Source organism: Pelodiscus sinensis, chromosome 20 (genome assembly GCF_049634645.1).
Source record: "Pelodiscus sinensis isolate JC-2024 chromosome 20, ASM4963464v1, whole genome shotgun sequence".
NCBI classification, from domain to species: domain Eukaryota; kingdom Metazoa; phylum Chordata; order Testudines; family Trionychidae; genus Pelodiscus; species Pelodiscus sinensis.
Genome location: NC_134730.1, coordinates 19,408,988 through 19,430,532, shown reverse-complemented (window position 1 = coordinate 19,430,532; position 21,545 = coordinate 19,408,988). Strand labels below are relative to the sequence as shown.

The 21,545-nt window shown below is 46.9% G+C and overlaps 2 long non-coding RNA genes and 1 other non-coding gene across 6 annotated transcripts in view; 2 read left to right on the top strand and 1 right to left on the bottom strand.

Annotated features, from left to right (window-relative positions):
- The window catches only part of LOC102461078 (uncharacterized), a 38,449-nt gene extending 35,328 nt beyond the window's left edge, over nt 1-3,121 (top strand). The window contains exon 7 of the long non-coding RNA XR_012896890.1: nt 899-3,121. This is a non-coding gene — a long non-coding RNA (uncharacterized LOC102461078). The remainder of the gene's footprint in view (nt 1-898) is intronic.
- Nucleotides 1-21,545, bottom strand: part of LOC112546137 (uncharacterized) — a 273,950-nt gene that overhangs the window by 170,594 nt on the left and 81,811 nt on the right. For 2 of the 4 annotated variants that reach the window (XR_012896883.1, XR_012896884.1), the window contains 2 exons: nt 9,405-9,650; nt 8,336-8,415 (listed from right to left, as the gene is read on the bottom strand). The exons of the other annotated variants lie outside the window; for them this stretch is intronic. This is a non-coding gene — a long non-coding RNA (uncharacterized LOC112546137). The remainder of the gene's footprint in view (nt 1-8,335; nt 8,416-9,404; nt 9,651-21,545) is intronic. 4 annotated transcript variants of the gene reach the window in all.
- On the top strand, nt 11,208-11,280 carry TRNAR-CCU (transfer RNA arginine (anticodon CCU)). Its single transcript has one exon. It is a non-coding gene; the product is annotated as a tRNA-Arg (tRNA).

Genomic DNA, 21,545 nt, shown 5'->3' with positions numbered 1-21,545 from the left:
TGAAAAAAAGAAAAACCCTCAGGAACTTGCAACTCAAACCTGTTTCCTTACCAACTACCCTCTGCCTCCTCTGTGCGCGCTGTCTGGCATATTAATGTGAGAGCTCTCTTCTGTGCTGACTCCACAGATTGGTACGCTGGCAGAGCTGGATTAAGGCACAAAATAAGCAAGCTATATTTTAGGGTCTCAGATTATGAGGGGCCTCTATATACAAAAATTACTAGTTTTTCATTGCAGCCTCACCTATCTACCGGTATATAGGCAAATATACAACTTTATTCTTTCTATTTTCATTGTCCTTTCAGTTAGAATAATGCACATTTTTGGTAATGCTATGGGGCCTTTTAAACTTGGCGTAGTTTAGGACATCCTCATGCCTTAATCCAGCCCTATATGCTGGTTTGTTATTATACGATTGCTCATAAATACTGACTTGCTTTCACAACACTACTTTGGAGGGGCAGGGAAAAAACATAAAACAATTTCCCTGAAAAAGCCCCTTTATTGTTCCTCCCAATCCATGCGTCACATGGACTTTGCAAACATGAAACTATAGGGGGCGCCAAAGAAGGGTAGATCAAATGTTGTGTCAGCCATTTTAACAGGGTCCCTTTAAAACTGTGAGTGCCGCCTTTGCAATATAATTATCTTGGTGCTCTAATTGGCAGGGTTTCAATGGTTCAGAATGGGTCCTGATCAGGGGGGTGAGCGCTAATCACTGGAGCAAGCTGAAAAAGCAAGTCAATGGATGACCAAAAATATCACCATTGACTGAAGTGAGCAGGTCAGGCGGGGCTAGTATATGGTATTTTTCATCAATGGCAATTGTGTTACCTTGTAACAGTGACCTAGGGTGAAATCTGGCCCTATTGAACTTAATGGTAAACTCATTTTATAGATGGGGAAGACGAAGTAGAGAAGCTAAATGACTTTCTCAAGGCCAGAGGGGGAATCATTATCAGGACCTGGATTAGACTTCCAGAGGAGGTCAGTGATATGCTAAGAACACAAGACCATGCCTCTCTCTAACCACACAGTCAATGAGAATTTACTATGATCAGAAACCCATGTGCATGCATAAGATATTAAGTCTTTTAAATCTACATACTGATCTATCAATGCACTCATAACCCTTATCAGTGTAGTCTCTGAATACTTCCAGTGAGACAAAAAGGGTTCTACAATTGTGTGTGCTATCTTGTTTTTTCCCTCAGCATAGATCTTCTTGAGCTTGTAAACTCATTACTGTGCCGAATGCACCTTTATCTAAGTCTGCAAGGTGCAGGGTAGATTGTCACCATTGTATGCAGATTTGATAGTAACAATAACATGAGCCATTAACCTTCCTGATTGTGAGTTTGTGTATTCTTGTCTCATCTCCACAAGGAGTGTTTCTTTCCAAGTCCTGAGTGCCAGCAAAAAGAAAAGAGACCAACTATTCCAACTCCAAGTTGTATTGCATACTGCCCTTGGGGAGGAGAGCCCTGTTTAAAATACTTCCAGATCTTGGCTATCACAGATGACTATATTTGGATTATGGGGCAGTAATCTGAGAAACACGTGGCACAAAGCTGTGAACATCAGCAGTTTGCTACTGATAAACAGTTTCACATCTCTAGAGGTAGAGTGAACCCAGCAGCAACCTTGTAAACAGCAACAGATTTCAGTGGGATAAAGCCAGGATTGAGAAATCACTGAGTCCAAATCTAGTCCTGCTTTTCTATGGTCGCCCTACGTGAATGAACCTGTATCAACCATCCTGTTTGATCTTGCTGGTAATTAGTCATTGCAGTATCCCCTTCATTCTCCAATCAGGGTTGTTTGCCTTGTGGAGTTAAAAAAGCCATGAAGCTGTCTCCATGCTCCTGAAGCTATTTGACCAAGTGTCTGAAATCAGGAGCAGCATAAATGGGAGGGGGAGAATCCTCTTTTCATTTTTTGGTGTGGGATAATATGGGATTTTCCCATCCAATCATCAAGACGCAGCATATGTCCTCCATCTTACTGCTGATCTGTTTAGAACGTTGTGCATTTTGAAAGTGAATGGTGCCATATTGTCTGTTGGAGAGTGTCATCTTTCCCTGAATAATTGTGGCTATTTCTCCCCTTGCCCCACCAACCTCTGAGACATAAATCAATGCTACAGCAAGTGGAGTCATGACAATGGAATGATCTCCAGTTCCAGGTGAACCCTGATACCTGACGTATGAGAAGAGCATCCACATGCTGAGAATTCCTTGCTAATTTAAGTTGCTAGTTCATCAAAAACATCCTCCCAAACATGCACAGGATGTATTAAGTTATGGTGTGGTAAGCGATCAGCTTGTCACATTGACATTTCAGTTCCTTGCCAGAAGGTACTGAACCTAGTTATCTCTCTCAAGAAATTAGATCTGTAAGTGTCACACTGCAATAAATTAGTGTAACTGGAAACCTCTCTCCAGGCGCACGAACATCTGAGGACAACTGAGAATTGCTGCTCTCCAAAGAGTGGTATATAAATACATTCTGGACAGAGGAGAGAGGGGCCTGAGTCTAAAACCATCAAAGCCGAATATGGGAGAGATGTGGAGGATTAATCGGCAGAGCTTTATTTTGCAGTTTGAGTTGTTTTCTGTTACCAGCTGGTACAGGTAGAATGAGAAGGAGTCATTCACATGATGTTCAAAAATTGTGGCTGATGATAATTTGTGAGGCTATAAAAGGTTCTGATTTAACTGCAGCTCTGGTAGTTCACGGTGCGACCTTCGAAGCTCCTGCAAACTAAGCACCAGACTTCCTGCTTGATTTAGGGAACCTCCTAGATTCCATACTGCTGCTAATAGAAGAAGGGTTGGCAACTCAATAGGTGGCACTCTTCTTGCCCAACAAGGTGCTAGGAGACTATGCTGATGGAGATGCTGCTCTCGGGATGAGATGTAGAATAAAAATCAAGGGCCTGTGATCCAGTAATAGAGTTCCAGACTATGAGTCAGAAGATCTGAGATTTTTTCCTAGCCCTGCCATTGACTCACTGTTTGATCCTGGGCAAATCAATGAACCACTCTGTGCCTCAGTTTTCCCATCTGTAAGATGGGACTAATAGCCCCCATTTTTGCAAAGTGTTCTGAGATCTTCTAAGAAAGCCTCTAAGGGTATGTCTACACTACCCCGCTAGTTCGAACTAGCAGGGTAATGTAGGCATACCACACTTGCAAATGAAGCCCGGGATTTGAATTTCCCGGGCTTCATTTGCATAAGCCGGGCACCGCCATTTTTAAATCCCGGCTAGTTCGAACCCCGTGCCGCGCGGCTACACGCGGCACGGGGTTCAAACTAGCCGGGATTTAAAAATGGCGGCGCCCGGCTTATGCAAATGAAGCCCGGGAAATTCAAATTCCGGGCTTCATTTGCAAGAGCGGTATGCCTACATTACCCCGCTAGTTTGAACTAGCGGGGTAGTGTAGACATACCCTCTGTTAGGTATTGAGTATTACAGGGAAATGCACTACAACAGCAACTTCCCTACCTTTGACGAAGTGGGTCTTTGCCCACGAAAGCTTATGCTCCTACACTTCAGTTAGTCTATAAGGTGCCACAGGACTCCTCGTCGCTTTTCCCTACCTTTGATATTCACATTCCCAAATCACATGATATGAGTGAAACACATCCAGCCTGACTTAATCAGCTTCATTAACACTGGTCCTGCAATTGACAGGTAACTTCTTTTGCTGTTATATATACTCTGGATTCTGTAATTTCCATTCCAACTCATCTGATGAAGTGGATTTTACCCACAAAAGCTCATGACCTAATAAATTTGTTAGTCTCAAAGGTGCCACAGGACTGCCACAGGGGTTTTTCTAAGACTAAAGATGCTGACCTCTCTATCCACGCTAAAATTCAACTAGCATCAAAGTTGTTGGGTGGGATGGGGTGGTGTGGTTGGAAAAAATGTGATGTGGACCCATTTTTCTTTGTTTTTAGTTTTTGGAAAGTTCACTTTTTTAGAAATTTTATTGAAAAATGTCATTGACATAGGACAAGACTGTTTACAAATTTGGGTCAAATTTGGCCTGTGGTTTCAACTGAAAAACAAAAACCTGGAAACAAACGTTTTAGAAATACTGAAACGGTTCACCTCAAAATGAATGTACCATTTTGACATTTCATTTTGAATCAACGTGTTCCAAATGAAATGTGAAAAAATGCTTCCTTCAGCCAGAACAACTCTTTCTTTTTCTTTTAATTTGTCAAGAAAACCAAAAACCAAAAAAATCAGTTTGGGTTGGAAATGAAGCAGTTTTTTCCCAAATGTTTTGGGAAACACTAAACCAAAAATAAAGCACCTAACTAACCAAAAAAATCAATTATTTCATTCAGTTCTACTTAGAAGCTAGTAAATGCAGGTGATTTGGTAATGTATTATACACCTTACGAAAGCCAACACAACCTTTAAATTGGCTCCCATACGAACTCTGCACTTGCATTCATGGGGCTTAAAATAGGAAGGACTGCTCCCCATGCCCATATGAAGAGCCCTTCCACAGCCAATGTAGAGCTACACAAGTCCTGTCAGCCCTTGGCGTAGGGACTGTGTTAGGGATGTACTGAGGTGTGTTGCACTACAGTTATTCTCTGCTCTGGGAAGTGGCATGTATGTTATAGCAGCCCCCAAGCCAGGGGCAAAGACCCAGAGAGCACATGAGTAAGCTGGCAATGGATAACAGCTTTGTTGAGAATTTATTGTGATGCAAGCAACTCGGAGCTAAAGAAAAGAACGCTCTACTGAAATATAGCTCCTCTTGGGGGCGAGGCCCGGGCACGTGCTCTGCACACAGCACTAGGTCTGGAGCTCCCTATCACAGATGCTGCCATCCTCTGTCGGCTCGGGCAAGTCCTTAGGGCTTGACGGTGATTTTTCAGCCCAGCCCTGAAGACGTGCACAAGCTGCGCCATCCTGGGATCCGTTGCGACTTGCAGACGCGTCTCTGAATCCGTTTCTCTCTGCATCCTCCTTGCTGAGAGAGGGGTGCTACAGTGATTTGCAGCTGCCCTATTGCGACACATACATGCTGGGCTGAGTGGAGTGTGAGGTGGCATCTGCACTGTGCCTGTTCTTGTCCTTCACTGCCCACTGTACATTCACCAGCACTGCGGGATTAACTGGACACTCCCAGACCCCATGGTCCAGCTCCCCTGCACAGAGATGCAAGGAGGAATTCTTACTCCTCCCATTTCTATGCATGGATAAGAAATCCAAGTGCAACCGAGCTCCGTGTGGAGAATACTTTCCTCCCAGAGTCGGGGTATGGATTGCTTGATCGATGCTTCCAAAGGGCTTTGACTCCAAGTAGGAGTATTAGGGGGGCGGGGGTAGGTTGGACCAGAATTCACTTCCTGTGCATTTTTAATGTGCTGTGCATTACGGTATTTTTGTAAGTTCAGGAATCATTGGTTTCACTGTGCCTATACTTAAAAAAAATAAGTGAAATCTTTAGTTTCAAGTGCAGCCCATTCCCAATTATCTGCTGGGATTGAGGCAGGTAATTCTGCGAAGGAAATGCTGAATGTTCTTCCCCTTTAGAAAAAGCAAGTTAAATAATTAATAATAATCAGAGTTTAATTAAGGCTACTAAATAGTTGCCAGTTATATATTGTGTAATTTTAAAGTTGTTTTGTGTTTACTGGACACGCCTAATAACATAACTAAGGTGGTTAATGTCTCACTTGTAAAGTTTAATTAAGAGCTTTCAGGACGGTCAGCCTAATTAACCAATCTCTAAATCGCAATTCAAGCCACAGAAAAATAACTGCCTGGCTTTTGAAATTAGATTAGATGGAGATTCAGCCAAATTATTCAATCCTGTCCAAGCAGGGCAAGATTTCAAGTGTGCCTATTTCATAATATGATGGATGATCTTTATAGTTAAATGGGTGATGCAAAAAAAAAAAAAAAAAGTCAGTTAAAATAAGGTTCCCATGACATTAGTCTTGTTACCCATTCTCAGTAGGGGAAATGTGGCACTCAAGGCAAGTATTGAAGCCTGGGTAATGTTGATTATTTTGTAATTGCACCGATAGGATCCTGCCATCAGGGCATATGTCAGGACCCTTTTAGAATGTCTGACAGCCTATCTTAGACTCTGCCTCCAGCAAATGTGCGATCTCCAGGGTGTGGAGCAGAAAAGCAGCTTTCTGATGTTATGGAAGAAAATTGCATGGCACAAAGTTCCTCTCTGCTTGTCTGTGGGATGGAATTTGGTCTCAGTGTTTTCCATGTGCTGGGATGTGCTCACCTAAAACTTTTGCCCACATGTCAGAGCAGGTTTGCAGATCTGTCAGGACACAATATGGCCCCTGACTCATGGGGGAAGCATGTATGGAAAAAAACCATGCTGTGCTTTTACGAATGCTTGTTTTTTCTTCTCTGTGTATGGTTTTATTTCCCACACCCTACTCCCCATTTTAAAAAGTGTTCAGTAATAAAAGCTAACTCCGAAAGGAAACGATCCAGGTGAGCCCTGCAGAATTTTACACTGCATGCATGAACAGGAAGCCTTTTCAGGAGAATTGTTTGATTAAAAAAATAAATAAATAAATAAAGGTTGCATTGATGCCCAGAGGGTTGGGTGCAAAATGGCTGCCTTGCTAAGTTTTTACTCCTAGTCTTGCACTGAAAATTCATGTGCTGTAGTTTTGATTGTTAGAAGTTACATCACACAAATTCTCCTCTTGGTTGCACTGGTGCAAATCCTATGTTAATTCACTGAAATCAAACAACAAGATTAATCTACATGGTCAAACTGGTTGTATTACTCTGGATTTAAACTGATAATGGAAGATAATTTGGCCTACTGTGAAAATAAAGATTGAAATAAAGCATAAGACTATAAGAACATAAGAATGACCAGATTGGGTCAGATCAAAGGTCCACCTGTCCAGTATCCTGTCTTCCAACAGTGCCCAATCCCAGATGTCCCCGAGGGAGTGAACAGATCAGGGAATCATCAAGTGATCCCTCTGCTGTCACCCATTTCCAGTCTCTGACAAACTGAGGCTAGAGACAACATTCCTACCCATCCTGACTAATAAATATTGATGGACCCAACCTCCATCAATTTATCTAGTTCCTTTTTGAACCCTGTTAAAGTTCGGTCTTCACACCATCTGCTGGCAAGGAGTTCCACAGGTTGACAGTGTGCTGCATGAGGAAAAACGTCCTTTTGTTTGTTTTAAAGCTGCTACCTATTGATTTCATGGGGTCACCCCTGGTTCTTTTTGTAGAAAGATCTTCAACAACACAGTGCTTTAGTAGGCAGCATTTCATCCTAAGGTGTCAAGAGGAATAGGAAGTCCATAGGATAATCAGCTTCTGCACTAGTGGGCTCATATGCTGCCTGACAATTTCTAGAGACCTATAACCAAATCATTTTCTTGAGTCTGATAGTCAGAGACCTTCCAAAAACATCTGGCAAAATTACGTTCCCCTGGTCACTGTCTTGTGCTGTTCAGTGCTGAATCACCGCCTCTCTCCCATGATCTAACACAGTGGTTCCCAAACTTTTTGGCATCACACCCCCTTTTTATTTTTGAGAAACCCTCATGCTCCCGCCCCAAAAAGAGCAGCAGAAAAAAAAAGTTGCCCTTTTAAGGCAGCCATTTTGAAGTCTGCCCGGGATGCTCCATCCTCCCCCCACCTCAGCCAGCCTGAGCTGCACATGTTCTGGCACATGCCTGAGCCAGGAAAGACAGAAAATACTGGACATTTCACATGGTATTTTCTGATTTTTTTTTTACCACATAGACCAGGCTCTTTCTTGTGGGGGAGATTGACCATGGCGGGGGAGGGGGGACTGGTATGCCTCGTGCCCCCCCTGGAATTTCTTTAAGCCCCCCCAAGGGGGCATCCCCCACCAGTTTGGGAACCTATGATTTAACAAATACAAGAGCATCTTGGATTCTGGTCCCTGATTCTGATCTTCACTGGTTTTACACCAGTGTTCTTTAATCCATGGACTCCTAAGATGGTTATAAATTAGAGGAGAATCAGGCTCCGTGCCTTCACACTTGGCAAGGGGATTGTATTGGAACAGCATTGTGTTTTCCATTCCCAAAGGTAGGGAAAGGCACTTAATGGAATCTTGCTCCCCGCCAAATTACCAGTTGCCTTAGGTCTTTATTGCTCAGTGATATCTCCTGTTTCAGTATATAAGTCTGCTTTCTCTCAGCACGTTCCTAAGAACCCTGACAGTCAATTTCAGCTGTTATCAGACTCGACCCCAAACAGAGTTTTTAGTATAAACACCCCTCCCCGCACCCAAACACATTTCAGCTTTGATGCTTGGAAACTTACTGCCGTTTGAAACGTCCCTTTGTTTCCTGTAGTTTCTTGTTGATTCTCATCTTTCAATCGTCCTGTCAGGCAAAATGTACCTACGGACCAAAACGACCCAGCCAGTAAGTACTCCCATGCTACTCTAGCTTTTCTAGGTTGAAGAACAAGCTCCTCAAATATTAAAATATGGTCAACTTCCTAATAGTTTTGTTTGGCCTTTTAAATGCTCCTTGAAGACTGTCCCGTCAGTAGGCTTGTTTGCTCCTCCAAAAGTTCTTAGCTTGCTCCATTAGGCACGTTCAAGAGAGCTCAGTACAGACATCTGGTTCTGAGACCATTATCATCATGCCTAAAAACTGCTCACATGAGGCAGGGGCATATTCTTATCTCTCATGTGACAGATGGAGAGTTGAGACACCAAGAGATGAGGGGACTTGCCCAAGATCACAAGCGACTCTGCAAACAGAACCAGATGCCGGGAGTCCCAATCTAATGCTTTAGCCAAAAGACTTTTCCTTCTCCCATCTGAGCTGGTCTTTGATTTCTCACACAGTCCTGTGGCCCATTTGCACTCCTCTGCGCTAGATATGCTCAGAGGGAGCAGCCCTTTCCCTCGATAATGCCCGTGTGCCACCTTGATATTGCTCTAGGTGCCATAGGCTCTGTCTCTTCTGCAGGTCGAGCAGTGGTCACGTGTGTGCAAGTTGTGTCTTTTGTCCCGGGTGGAGGGGGTATCCAACAGGTGTATGTTTTAAATCTTTTATCTATCGGGGCCACTGACGCACAGAAAAAAGTCAATCGCAGGCCACCCCCAGCCTCGCAGGAGACTGGGAATGGGGCCAGAAACGAGAGATTCAGAGTGGGGGAGGGGTCTTTGGGCTGGGGCCGAGAGTGAGGGTGCAGGAGGGGGTGAGGACTCCGGATGGGGATGTGGCTCTGGGCTGGGGGCAAAGGAGCTGGAGTGTGGGAATGGGCTCAGGGCTAGGGCAGAGGGTTGAGGTGTGGATTTGGGGTCTGGGAATGGCGGGAGGGGGTTCCGACCTGGGGCAGGGTTTCGAGGTGCAGGCTCAGGCCAGGCGGCGCTTACCTGAGGCGATTCCCAGTCAGGAACGCAGCGAGGCTAAGGCAGGCTCCCTGCCTGTCTTGGTCCCATGCGGCTCCTGGAAGCAGCCACCACATCCAAGGGGTCAAGTGGCTCTGCGTGGCATGTGCTGCCCACATCCATAGGCGCTGCCCCAGCAGCTCCCATTGGCCATGCTTCCATGCAGAGTCGGTTCTGGGAGTGGGAGCAGGGTTCATCGCCAAACTTTCCTGACCTCTTGCACCTAGAGGGCTGCAAAGACAAACCGGGGTTTCTGGCACAGTGTGGAGGTTTGCTGGGGTCTGGATAAAATTAAGGGCGGCCCAGATCCAGCCCATGGACTAGAAGTTCCTCACCCCTGTTTTAAATATTGGAAATGTTGCCCAGCAGATCATATTCCAGCCAGAATTGTCAGCTTTGAGCCCTGGCCCTAAATCACCCCTGAATCCCAAATCCTAGCTCAGAGTTGGACAGGACACACTCAGCCTCTCTCTGGTGCGGAGTGAGAAGCATCCATGAGCACTGATCCCATATTAGCAGCATCACTGTCTCTGACCCTCCTGCTGACAGCTCAGGTGAGTGGGCAAATAAAGAACAGCCCCTTCCCCAATATTCCCTCTGAACTTCCCCACCAATGTGCTGATCCAACAAAGCGCTAATCATCAATGCTGTGGGGTGTCAGTGGAATTACCCATGTGCTTAAAGTGAAGAACAAGCTTTGAGACTCTAGACTCTTATCTCCTTCTATATAAAAATAAGTTTTTCCTGCCGGACAACAGAATGTTCCTGCCGGGCAACCCAATGATGTCATCATCCTCAACAGGTTCTCTCAGCAAAGCAAAAGCGGCCAGAGGGGGTGGGGGGTGGCATTAGGTGAGTATAGCAAGCTGAGGGCACAGCCCCCTAGTTTCTCTAAAAGTCCCCTATTGAGGAAATCATGCACAGGCAAGACAAAGTAGACCCCTGCATTTATATCTGTCACTCTTTAGCAGGACACTGAGGCTTTGTCTACACTACAAGGTTTTTGCGGCAGAATGTATGCTAATGACGGACTCATTAGCATGAATCGTGATGTCATTAGCATATTTTCTGCTGATGCTTTTTGCGCAAAAAGAAGCAGTGTAGCCGCTTCTGTTTTGTGCAAAAAAAAAAAAAAAAAAAAAAAAACCCAACCCTTTTGCATAAGGCTTTTGTGCAAAAGGATTTTTTTGCGCAAAATCATCAGACCTCATTGCTGGGTGGGGAGAGGAATCTGTTCTTACAGAACTACGGAGCAGCAAAACAAACCCAGATATCAGTGCCAAAATCACACAGGGCCTGGAGGGGAAAGGATACACCCGGGACACCCAGTAGCGCCACGTGACAAAGGAGCTCAGGCAGGCGTACCAGAAAACGAAGGCAAATGGATGGTCTGGGGCAGCACCCCAACCATGTCACTTCTATGAGCAGCTGCATGGGATTCTAGGGGAGACCAGACCATTTTCCTAACCCAATCCATAGATTCCTCCCGAGACACTCCTCCGGCACCCTCGGGCAACAGCAGGGATGACAGCGTGGATGAGGGAGAGGAGGAGGTGGAAAATGGTCAACAAGTGACCTCACTGAGAGCCAGGACTTTTTTTTTTTAACTTTAGAGCCAATCTCCTCCCCGCAGGATGTCTCACTCCTGAGCCCTGACGCTGGGAAGGCACTTCTGCTGAGTTTACATTTTTAATTATGCTACATGTGGATTAAAACAATTGTGTGTGGTCTATGGCCAGCAAGCTGCCTACATAGTGGGAACACCCCAGAACATTTCTGCTGTGTCAAGCCCCAGTGGCCTAATGGATAAGGCACTGGCCTCCTAAGCCAGGGATTGTGGGTTCAAGTCCCATCTGGGGTGAAAATTCCTTTTATAGACAGGATACTGGACTAGATGGACAGGGCCGTTGTTATGAGGCAGAATCGTCTTCGCACATCTCCATAAAGCTCTCATAAAGGAACTCTTTCGTCCTTCTCACAAAGTTTCTAGGGAGGTCAGTCTTATTCTGTCCTTCTTGGTTGAACAAGCCAAGCCAGAAGGAAATGGTCTAGCATCATTGAAGCACAAAGCATTGCAACATAAGGCCCACGTGTCTGGCCACATCCAGTCAGCCTCTACTCCCTATCACTCTGTGTGATCTGGAGAAGGTATTTGGGGTCTGGACTCCATGACCTCCTGAGGTCTCTTCCAGCCCTATGATTCTATGATACCATGCATGGCAACCTGGATGAAGCAGGGGAAGCTGTGTAACTATATATCACAGCAGTACACCTCCATCTGCCCGTCCCCAACAATGCATGCATGGCTTGAGCCCCTGCCATGCCGCTACGTCCAAGAACCCCTCCATCTCCTGCCTGCAGGCTCCTAGGTGTGCATGTGCCTCTGCACTTCCTCCATGCCCAGACCCTCTCCCCCTCCTGCCTGCATGCTCCTGTGGGAAGGGAAAGTTGCACTCTCCCGGCAAACTGAGGGTGCGGAACGCACGATCACTTCTGGAGTCCCTGCCCTGCTGCCACACCTCCATGGCCCCTTTTACAAACACAGACACTTGCCTAGCTGTGGGAGCTGCTATTTGCAAGCACGGCGTCACAGATGCTTTCAAAGTGGAAGCACAAGAGCAAGCCCCCATCTGTCCCTTACCATGCGAGACACCAAACAGTCCAGCTGCTCCCTTAAGGTCTCTATGGTCTAACTGCTGCATAGCGGGTGCTTAAAAGCATTCCTGTGGCCTTGTACATAGCACGTGCCTATTGTCTTGGACAGCCCTTCCTTTATGTGATGAGATTAGGTTCTACACTGCACAGTGTGTCTCCTGTAAAGTCTGCCCGTCACTTTTTGTTACAGTGGGTGCAACAGCAAGCCTTTTGCCCACTCCTCCTGGGTCCAGCTCCTCCAGCTGTTTGGCTATCCCAGATCTGAAGGCAAAAACATACTAGGGATGACATGTTCAATGAGCAAATGCAATCCGCCTGCTTGGCCAGGGTGCAATTCAATGAGTGGGGGAGAGCGCTGCTGCAGGAGATGCTAGCGGGGTGTGAAGACAGGACAGCATGCAGGGAACGCAAAATGAACACAGAGGAGACTGTCCTGAGGATCTTGGCAGTGCTGGTGATGGGCCTGGTAGACTCACAGGAGTGTCAGATCCACAGACACCCACTCCGGCTCAGACTCCATATGCCCTCCTCATCCCATTCCATAGCCTCCTCGGCCAGGTACCCTAGAACATGGGGAGTAATGGGAATTTAAGGGCAGTCTCACACTCATCCCCCAGGGATGTCGCCCAGAACAAACGGCTGTCCTTCTCATACCTGGGTGATTGCTGTACATGGAGACTGGCACCACTTTCCCTTCCCCACTCCAAAGCTCCCACCCTGAACTCCCTTTCTGTCCCTGCTTCCTTAAATAAAAACACATGATTCCTCAGCAACATTATCTTTACTCCTTGTGTTGCATGGAGGCTGGGAGTTTACTGGCAAACACACTTAATGCAGGGGGGACTTCACTAAAAGCAACAAGAATGACTGTCATATTGCTGCCTGGTCAGTCAAAGTTGTTTGTCAAAGCTTCTCTCATTTTCAGTGTCCCTTGGGCTATGTCTAGACTGCAAGCCTCTTTCGAAAGAGAGCGTCTAGACTGCATGTTGAACTTTCAAAAAAGCGGCTTGCTTTTTCGAAAGAAAGCATCCAGTGAGCCTGGATGCTCTCTTTCGAAGAAGCCCTATTTACATTGAAGAACGCCTTCTTTCGAAAGTTCCTCTTTCAAAAGAAGGCGTTCTTCCTCGTGAAATGAGGTTTACCGCCATCGAAAGAAAAGCCGCGTTCTTTCGATTTAATTTCGAAAGAACGCGGCTTGAGTCTGGACGCAGGGGAAGTTTTTTCGGAAAAAGGCTACTTTTCCCGAAAAAAACCCTGAGTCTGGACACAGCCTTGATGTGTTCTCCTTATTGTTCTGGTGTCTGGCTGCTCAAAATTAGTGGCTAGATTCTGTGCCTCAACCTCCCATCCAGGCATACAAATTTCTCCCTTAGTTTCATAGATATTGCGAAGCACACAACAGGCTGCCACAACAATAGGAACGTTGCTTTTGTTGAGGTCTAACCTAGTCAATAAATTGTGAAATCTTTCCTTTAAATGCCCTAAAAGCACATTCTGCACTTGCTCAGACTGTAGTTGAAATGCTCCTTGCTGCAGTCCAGGCTGCCTGGGTAGGGCTTCATGAGCCATGGGAGCAAGGAGGAGGCTGAGTCTTGAAGGATGACTATCACATTTCAACACCTCCAATGTTAATTTTCAGGTCTGGGAAGAAAGTTCCATCATGCATTCCGAACAGACTGGAGTTCCTAAAGATGTGCGCTTCATTGTGCACTTTTCACGGCCATCCCACGTTGATGTCAGTGAAATGGCCCTTGTGATCCACCTGCACCTGCACCACCATCTAGAACAGTGCTTCCCAAACTTTTTGGCATCACGTCCCCTTTTTGATTTTTGAGAAACCCTCACACCCTCCCCAAGAAAAAGCAGTAAAACTTGTCGAGCAAAAAAAAAAAAAGTTGCCCTTTTAAGGCAGCCATTTTGAACTCTGCCCGGATGCTCCGTCCTCACCCCTCCCCAGCCAGGCCAAGCTGCACATGTTCTGGTGGACGCTTGAGCCAGGAAAAACAGAAAATACCAGATATTTCACATGGTATTTTCTGAATTTTTTTACTGGATGGACTGGGTTCTTTCTTGGGGGCAGGATTGATGGGGGGGGGGGGGGCCTGGGTGACCTCGTGCCCCTCCCCCAGGAATTTCTTCACGTTCCCCAGTTTAGGAACCTATGATCTAGAAGCACCCCTTGTGGTTTATGTATTCTTTGGTAAGGTGGTTGGGTTCCAAGATAGGGATGTGCGTTCCATCCTAGCACCCCATCGCAGTTAAGGAACCCCATTGTGGCAAAGCTCTCCATTTTGTCCTGCACATTTCCCAGAGACACTACCCTTCATTGCAAAGAGTACTGATTGCCTTGGCTACTTGGAGCATAGCAGCTCCCATTAGAGATTTAGCCACTCAAAACTGATTCCTAACTGACTGGCAGCTATCTGGCATTACGAGTTCCCACTGGGCTATTGCCACTCACTTTTCCACTGTCAGAGCAGGTCTCACTTTGGTATTGCTGCACTTCAGGGTGAGGGAAAGCAATTTGCAATGTTCCACGAAAGCGACCTTATGTGTGCCAAAGTTTTGCCACCACTGCTGGTTGTCCCATAGCTGGCGGTCCCACCAGTCTGTGCTTGTCTAATGGCACCAGAACCAACGTGACACTGGTGGATCGACTGCTGCCAGCATCTGCCAATTGCTCAACTCAAGTGCTTAGCACAAGTATCTGTTCATGGCCTCCTCACAATCTTCCTTGCTCCAGTGGGCCCTGGCTAGGCTCCAGACATACTGCAGCATACGGCACAAAATGTTTGCTATGATTGCCATAGAACTTTGCTGCTGAACAGGGTCCATGCTTGCCCTGCTGCGGCATCTGCACAGATATCCAGGGGAAAAAAGGATGCCAAAAGATTGTTTACCTTTGCTTTCCAGCAGGGAGGGAAGGAGGAGATGAGTGCATTATGGGACACTGATGACATACCCAGAACCACCCACTGCACTGTTTTAGTCCCATCAGGCACTGGGAGCCTAGACCAGAATGCAAAGGGGCAGCGGGAACTGCAAGATAGCTACCCACAGTGCATCACTGTCAAAGTCAATGGTAGCCACTCTACTGGGGATGCACTACATTGAACTCTTGCACACAGTGGGGTTATGCACCTTCGACTTGACAAAATCGGGTGCTAAAAAATTGAGCTTAATAAATTTGACCTTACCTTGTAGGGTAGACAAGGCCTAAGACAGTGCAGAGCTCAGACATGACAAGCAGATCCAAAGCTCTATTGCCCATAAGCGCCACGTGCAAACAAATATCATGCCTTTGTGAGTGCTGTGTGACTGTAGGTAAATAGTGCAACAGCTTCTGGGCGACATACATAACCTGACTGACTGGTTTTGGTATTAACGTGCCTAGCAGAATTTGCTCTGGTTTGGCAGGATGGAGATGGCACTTGTATGCATGTATCTGATCTGGGAAACGTACTGTGTTGTGGATGGGGACATAGGGTGAAATTCACACCACCCAAGCCTCACATAAGCTTTCTATGAGCTCCTGAGTGCTCCTTTGAAAACTCCAGCAATAGCACTTAAGTCAGGGGCAGGCAATAAGCGCCCCGCAGGCTGGATGTAGTTTGCCGGGGTTAGCAACTGGCAGGCCGCCAGACACTTTATTTACCTGAGTGTCCACAGATACAGCCGCTCGCAGCTCCCATTGGCCATAGATCGCCATGCTTGGCCAATGGGAGCTGCAGAAAGTGGCACAGATTGAGACACCACTTCCCACAGCCCTTATTGGCCAGGAATGGTGATCCACGACCAATGGGAGCTGTGAATGGCTGTACCTACAGATGTGCAGGTAAATAAAGCAACTGGAGGCCTACCAGAGCTTAACTCTGGCGAACCATGTTTGGCCGGTAGAATGCTTATTGCTCACCCCTGACTTAAATGGTGCCTTGCTTGAGTGCTGGGTCTCTGCACAGGGGTGACTTCTGCTCTGAATGAACGGGGGAGTTGCTGCAGCTGGTTACTTGGTTTCTGGCTGAGTGAATATCCCTGTATGGCACATAATGCTGCATTGTGAAGTGTCCCAGTTAAGTGTCATACTGACTTACAAGGTGACCTAATGTAATTGATGGGACACCTGTTCAGAGAACTACCCTGTTTTCCTTGAGTAAATGTGCCTTGTTGGGTGGGCCAAATTGTGCACTGAGCTACATGAAACCCTGCACATCATCCCCATCAGTACTCTAGGGCAGCGGTTCCCCAGTGCCTGGCCGTGGACCGCTGACTGCCAGGCTGCAGTGGCTCTGGGGGCCGGGGCTGCGGTACGCTGCCCAGCCCTTCCCCTCCCGCCATGGCCGTTGGCAGAGGTGTGTCCTGCCTCACCTCCTCCACCCCTGCTGGACGGGGTGGGCTCTCCTCCCAGACGTGGAAGAGCGGTTCGTTGCATGGTGGGAGGACCACGAGGAGCCCTTACAAGGTGGCCTAATGTAATTGATGGGACACCTGTTCAGAGAACTACCCTGTTTTCCTTGAGTAAATGTGCCTTGTTGGGTGCCTTCCCTCAAAGCAGCCACGACCCAGGCAGCAGCACTCAGCTGGCAGCTGGGAGGCAGCACAGGGGTTCTGGGAGTGGGGCTAGTGGTGGAGGGCTCAGGGGGTGGGAAGCTCTAAGAGGTGGGGGGCTGTCACTGGGGGGCTCTGGAATGAAGCTAATACTTGGGGGCTATGGGAACAGGGCTAGTACTGGGGAGCGCTAAGGGGTGGGGCTCTAAGAGGCAGGGGGCTGACATTGGGAGGCACAGGGTCATCTGCAGTGGGGAGCTGGCACTGGAGAGCTCGGGGGGGGCAAGGCTAGTAGTGGGAGGGCTATGGGGGCAGGGCTGGCCCTGGGAGATTCTGGGGACAGGGCTAATATTGGGGACTCGGGGCTGGTACTGGATGGGTACTCGGGGGGTTGGGTGCGGGGGGGCTCTGGAAACAGGAGGCTGGCACTGAGGGGGTCTAGTGGGGGGTCTGTAAGGGGCAAGAGGCTGGCACTGAGGCATTTGTGATGAAGGGCTGGCACTGGGGGGGGGCTCTGAGGGTGGGAGACTAGCATAGGGAGGTTGGGTGCAGGGGACTCTGTAGTCAGTAGCTGGTGCTGGGGGTAGTGGAGGGGTGGGGGGCTCTAGAAGTTAGGGCTGCCACTGGGGGGCTCGGGAGCCGAGGCTCCTGGCAGATTGGTAACGTTTTATTTGCATATTTGCATATTCATTATTTGTATAATGAATATGCAACTGTGCAAATAAAAAGTTACCGGTCCACTAAAAGTTTACGAATGGGTTTGCTGGTCCTTGATAGAAAAAAGGTTGGGAACCATTGCTCCAGGGTGCCACGACCGACGGTGTTGGAAATGGAAGGCTTCAGCCACACAGCTGCAGCTCGGTGCGTCTACACAGCAGGGCTTAACTTGAAATGAGCTACGCAAACTGAGCTACGTCCATTGTGTACCTTATTTCGAAACAGGGAGCTTCTACACAGCACTTACTTCGAAACAGAGCACACTCTTCCTCCCACTTCCCTTACTCCTCAGACGATGAGGGTCCAGGAGTCGGAATAAGCAGTCCTCCAGCTTGACAGTATTTTGACACTATTTCGAAATAACTGCCTGCTGTGTAGATGCGGACTAAATAATTTTGGACTAGCGCTAGTTATTTCACAATAATGTTGCAGTGTAGACGTGCCCCTTGTGTCCCAGTCTTCTCTGTGGCCCGTCTCTATTACTGCATACCAGAGGCATGGGAGGGCAAGTCATATGGCCTGGGTTCCTGTCCCTGCGTTGACTGACTTACTGTGTGACGTTGGGCAAGGCTCCGTGCCTCAGTTTCCCCATCTGTTCTTTGACTGTATAGATTGTGAGCTCCTTGGGACAGGGACTGCCTTTTGCTGTGTGTATGTACAGCACCTTGCACAAGAGAGCAGCAATTGCCATCGGGGTTTCTAGGCCCTAGTGCAGGGGAGGGGAACCTGCAGTTTACTTTGATCCGGCCTGCAGCAAGTCTCTGCATTGCCAGGGGAAGCCCTGAGCCTCAGTGTCCCCTCCTGTTCTCCCCCCTGTGCACAGCTGGAGAGAAAGCAGAGTCCCAGTACCCCCAAGTTGAGTGAAAGTGAGGTTAGTGTAAATTTTCTCTCCCCTTTTCTTCCCACTGACAATTTGAGGGTTTTTTTGTTTGTTTGGGGTTTTTTTGCTTCTCACTTGGGGGCCAGTTAGGGAGGGGTTGGGGGTTTTGTTTTTGCTTTTCACTTGTGTGTAGCCCCCCCCTTATTTTTTCTGTGGATCATTGGCCCCCTGATCGAAAAAAGGCTCCCACGCCCAACCTAAGCATGGGTGAGCAGCTAACAGCAGCCTTTGTGGATAGAACATCTCTGCCCGGAGCACAGAAATGCCACAGAAAATCCACAGGGTGGATTTTTATATTGGGGACACCATCCTGGAGCTGCAAAAAAGTGACTACATGGTAATGATGGGGGAAGCAATTCCATCCTTGTGCACATGTGCTTGCCCACACATGCAGGTACACACACGCACCCAACACGCACAGGCACTTGAAGTTTAGCTCTGTTGTATAAAATCCAGCATCATGGCAAATGAGCACCATGCTGAAATACATCCTTGGATGCCTGTATGTCCTTTAGCAGAAGGCTGTTGTGTTGGGTGTGGGGCAGGGGAAAGATACTGTCGCATGTAGCATGGGTGTGGGCTACACACATTCTTAAACCTCTGCAGGATCGGGCCCCAAAGCGTTTGCAAGGCAGAACGGTTTTAAAACCCGAATAGAGGCAGAGACAACTAGAGTGCCATAAATGACTAAACTCTTCTTTCTCGTTCTCTGAGGACGTATCCATTTGCCAAGTATAATTATAAAGTTAACATCCATCAGCAGAGAGGAAGAGACAATTTTTCCATAGAAGTCTCTGGGGGATTTGGATCCCACATTTCAGGAGCTTTCCTTGGGGAGCATTTACTTGCATTCCAGTGTAACTGTTCCCCTGATTGTGACACGTGATCTGTTTAGCAGCAGTGTCCAATGGCAGGAGAGAATCCAGTGAGCTCAATTTGCTCGGGGACCCCCTGCCGCAGAACACATCTTGAGCCACACCACCTCAACAGTCAGAGATGTTCTGAGCTGGGTATTTTGCTGCCTGTTAAAAACAGAGTGTCGGGGGTGACATTTGGGTGTGTTCAGATGTGCTCAGAGCCCTGTACAGAACCCTGTGCCATGTACAGAGCAAGGGATTTAGATTCAGAAGACCAGGGCTCTAATTGCAGTTGTGATGTATAATGTTGAGCTAGTCATTTCACTTGTCTGTACCTCAGTCCCCCAGCTATTAAAAGGGGTATTCTCTGTAGAGCCCTTCACCAGACTCCTCTGGGGGCCATGCGTCTATGTCTACACTACAGAGTTTTGTCGGAAAAACAGACGTTTTTCCGAAAAATCTTGAGGAACATCCACACTGCAATTGCGTTCTTCCGCAAGAAAATCAAAAGAATAGAGGTGTTTTTCCAACATTGGTAATCCTCATTCTGAGGAACAAGCCTTTTTGCGAATAAGCTCTTTCACAAAAAGGTGTGTGTGGACAGGGAAGAGGGAATTCTTTTGGAAGAAGAGGAAAGAGGAAAAAGCACAGGTGCCCTGGTGGACATTCCATCCATAGCATTCACAGCTCACATGTGAGAGAGCATCCATTCAGTCTGGACGCTCTCTTTTGAAAAAGCAGATCGCTTTTTCGATGCACTTTGGCAGTGTGGACGCTCTCTTTTGGAAGAAGTTTTTTCGGAAGATCTCTTCCAAAGAAAGCTTCTTCCAAAAGATGCCTGTAGCCAATATGACAACATACTCTTCTTTTGTAAAATGCTTTGATACTTTCAGGAGAAAACTGCCATATGGCAATACCACAAAGTATTATTATTTGTGATGGTTAGTTGAAAATGTTCTATCGCCTTTTCTCTCCACTGACAATTTGGTTTATGACAAAAGGGACATTTTTCACAGAACGCGCTTGCTTTTTGTTGAGAAACTCTCCTCTGAACATTTTCAGCAGAAAACTTCTTGGGTTTTGGCATTTGGGCTTTTTTTTAAATTTTCAGTTTTTTGATGATAAAAAAAGTCAACATTTCCCACTGAAAATTTCCCCCTCCCCCTTTTTAATTGATATTTACCATCAAGTGGGAGGGCCATTTTCTGACCAGCTGTGTTATTAATGGCAACAGAAGCATGTTATTTTCTTTAGCTAGTGGTTAGATTTGTTGTAGAGCAATTGCTGCAACAAGTTAATCAAAGCCACATTAAGAGGGCAGGGCGAGGGTCTGCTGTAGTAAGGGCTGGAAAAGGGTGCCTTCGGGGAGGGAGCAACCCTCTTGTTCCTTGTTACTCCCTTGAGGTCTACTCAGGACTTCACTGTAGCCCATATAATTATGGTGGGAACTGCCCAGACACAACTGTGATGGGCAACAGAACAAAACCCAAAGACAGAACTTAAAATGCTTCTTTCTACCCACTACACAAAGTCTGCTGATCTCTCTGTCCCAAGCGCCTGATCCTGACAAACTAAGTACACAGCCAGACTATTGCAGCCAGGTGCTCCACTTGGTAGGATCAGATTCATCATCAGCATTGTCAGCCTAAAAGATTTTGTCTCCAGGGATAGATCCCAAAATAGATAACTGCAGTCCAGGAGGGAGAGAGAGAGAGAGATTTCCTCACAGATACTGGCTCTTTTCCAGTAGCTACATTCATGGAACAATCTTAACACTACTGCATTTGCCAGAAAGGTGGCTAGGGACAGTTATCTAGGGAATGCATATCCCGTACACAGTTTCCCCCCTTATTTTACTAGGCTTACTTTAGTTTATCTTAAATCCTTTAGGAATCAGATTAAACTGAACTAAGTCCCCCTTAAAGCCAGGTCTACACTAAAATGAGGCCAGGTCTACACTAAAAGGGAATGTTGAATCAAGATACACAATTCCAGCTATGTTACTTATGTAGCTGGAGTCGACATACCTTATTTCAAGTTTCTTGCCATTCCCAAATGCTCCTGTCAGCCTCCCTTACGTCTCGCAGAGCAGGAATACCAGGCGCTCTCTGAGTTTGATTTAACGAGTCTTAACTAGACTTGCTAAATCGAACTCTGGAAGATTGATCATGGCAACATTGATCTTCCATTTAGTGAAGATGTGGCCTGAGTATGTCCACTGATTTAAAACAAACGTTTAAAAACTTATTTTAATTACAAGGCGTGCAACTGTCTTACGTGGACAGGGTCTTAGTGTGCATTGTGACTTGATTTGAGAAGATAGGAGCTTCACCAGGAGAACTAGAACACTCTAATTCTAAACTAACACCTTGTCCACCTTCTCCATCCAAAGCAAAAAAGCCAAAGATGAAGGATTTAAGCGGGGGTAGATTTGGGTTACACAAACTTGCACTGGCTTAGGTAAGCTGGCTT